We start from the raw sequence: 3127 nt of genomic DNA on the forward strand, positions 1-3127 counted from the left end.
GCTACTTTTGTGTGAGAAAATGTTTTCCCAATTAGTGATCTTTCTGTTTGTTTTTAGTAATGTTTCTTTTGCTGACAGAAGCTCTTTAACTTGATGTAGTCCCATCTATTTATCTTTGGACAAGGCATTTATTTTTATCACGGAATAACATCCCACCACCATTTGCTTAACCATTTAACTATTGAAGTCAGTTGCTTCCAAATTTTGGTACTTATGAATTATTTGGTAATAATGAATATAATTGCTATAAATTTTCACATGCTGATTTTTGTGTAGACATGTTTTCAACACATTTAGATAAGAATGAGCACAATTGCTGGATCCTATAGTTAAGAGTATGCTTACCTTTTTCAGAAAGTACCAAACGTTTTTCCATAGTTACTGTCACGTTTTACATTCCCCTTAGAAATGAATGAGAGTTCTTGTTGCTCCACATTCTCATCAACATTTGGTGCTGTCAGTCTTTTAGATTTTAACCATTCTAATAGGTGTGCAGTGGGATCTAATTATTTAATATGTAATTGCTTAATGGCATATGGTAATGAGCATTTATATGCTTTTTTCCTCTCTGTATATCTTTAGATCAGGAGTCTAATCAAGTTTATTGCATGCTGTTAAATTAGTTGGTTTATTTTCTTATTGTATAATTTTAAGAATTCTTTGTATATTTGACAAGGGAGCTAAGAAAACTCAATGTGAAAGGAATAATTGCTCCAGTAAATGGTGGTGAGTAAAATGGGATATTCACTTGCAAAAGAATGATTGTGGATTTCTATCTTTCACCACCCACAAAAGTTACCTCAAAATGGATTAAAGACATATACATAAGATCTGAAACTGTAAAACTCCTAGAAGAAAACATAGGGAAATATCTCCTTGACGTTGGTTTTGGATTTTTTTATATATATATAACACCAAAGACAAAAGCAGAAATTAAAAAGTGGGACTAAATAAAACTAGCTTCTGCACAGCAAGGAAATGGTCAAGAAAATGAAAATTCAGTTTACATATATAATGGGAGAATTATTTGTAATTCACATATCTGATCTTGGGTTAATATCCAAAATATATAAGGAGCTCATCAACTATGTAACAAACAATCCAATTAAAACATGGCAGAGGAACTGAACAGATATTTTTTTTGAAAGAAGAAACACTAATGGCCAATAAGTGCATTGTTTTCACATGATTTTTCCAGGTATTGTAGCCTCACTGAGCTTTACTATCAAGTATCTAATCCTTCAGACTACTTTCTCTGGTTTTCCCAACCACTGGCCCCTATCCATAGAACTCATCAGAACTGAGTACTGCTAGCTTAAATCCAAATGCCATGTTGGAGAGGAGGATGTTTTCCTCTCTAGGTTTCATGCTACATTTTTTTTTCATATACCACAATATGACTTTATTGGAGGAAATTCACATTACAATAATATAGACATCCAATTCAATTGACAAGTACTTTTCACTCTGATTCATGAAATATGCACACCAGAGTGGTAAAGAATTCATTTGTAAATAGTTCTTTCTGAGATAACAAACCTCTGTTTTTTTTGTGACATATTCTTGAGGCCATTTGTTATAACAGGCAAAAATAGGAACCTAATCCCAGTGCTGGCATTAAATTAGCTATACTCCCTTAGGGACTGGGCATTGTTCCTGGGCTGAGGTCATTGTGCCTGGCTTTGTTTATTAATGCTCTTAAAGCAAAACTCAACCCAAATATTAAATCAAAACTCAGTTCAAAATATTATTGGATCAGGACTCCCCACAAGTCTCCAGAAGTGCCTTGATACAAGCAGTAGAAACAAGTTGAGATATTTTCCCAGAGTCTCCTTAATCTCTACTGAAAACCATCCATTGAATCAACTTCACCAGTTATTTCATAAGAACCCAAACCAGCCTGCTCCATCCTGACTGCAAGGGACTTGAGCACCTGTGAAAAAGCTCCTGAAACTCCAGAATAGGAGAGTGGGTATATTCCAAGAAAGTGCAGCATTTAGCTGACTCTTGGACAAAAAGGACAAAGGACAAAGGAGGGTTTGCTTTAAGCACCTGAAGGACAGAAGAAAGGTAAGTTAAGCTTAATGGGCAAAAACAGGTCCATGACTGTGGTGACTGAGAGGGAGAAGAGTTCAGTGGAGCTGCATAGCCAGGGCACATGGTTGTGTGAAAGTTCACATGCATCTGTGTGGAGGTGGGCTGATTAGAGGCAGAGTTATAGATGTGATGAGTTGGCAGAGTCGCCTCTGTATCCTGGGCGTAATTCTTGGATCATTTCAGTTTGATATTGTTCCTTCAGTCTTGAGCCCATCCATGACAGTGACCTCAATGAGGAATGCCTGTGGCACTAGACTAGCCCTGAGAGCACACATCACTCTTAAGGCTCTCCACAGATATTGCCTGCCTACATGGGGATTCCTGTTAATGGCTAGGCCAGCTTTTGTGGTTATTACATGCAGAGGACACACTTGAACAAGAAGTTATCAGAGAACATCGAGAAACAAGATGTGAGTGTGGCCACTTGCTACTTCTGCTGTAACAAATTCCCTGAGAATTGGTGGCTTACAACAACAAAGATCCCTTCTCTGGAGGCCTGGAGGGGAGAAAGGAAAAGGGTCTCACTGGTCTCTCAAGGTGAAGGCAGGTTTCAGTGCCCTGAGGTTCCAAGGAAAATCCCTCCATCCTCTGGAGCTCTGCCTGCATGCAGTTACCCCTGGCTTCCTTCCATCTTCAAAACCAACAGTGGGCTGACAAGACTTTCTCATGCCACTTCACTGACAAATTTGTCCAGGCTTCACATTTAAAGGCCCCTCGTGATTGCATGGGCCAGGATACTGAAGATGAATAATATTTTATTTTAAATACAGCTGATTAGCAATCTTCATTCTCTCTGCAGCCTTAACTCTCCTTGGCCAGGTGACATCACATGTATGCAGGGGCTCTGGAGACCATCAAAGATGTATTCTTTGTGGACACTTTTGGGGGTCTTTATTCTGCCTTCTACAGTGAGGATAGCATTTCAGTGGGTGTGGAAATGGGTAGCAGAGCCCGTAGCCTCTATTGGGCCACAATTGGCCTTAAAGACACTTGCTCTGTTGGCCCCATGGAGCACAGAAAGGGATGTGGG

The sequence above is a fragment of the Condylura cristata genome, unplaced genomic scaffold (assembly GCF_000260355.1).
Source record: "Condylura cristata isolate star-nosed mole 26May11 unplaced genomic scaffold, ConCri1.0 scaffold00019, whole genome shotgun sequence".
Taxonomy (NCBI): Eukaryota; Metazoa; Chordata; class Mammalia; order Eulipotyphla; family Talpidae; genus Condylura; species Condylura cristata.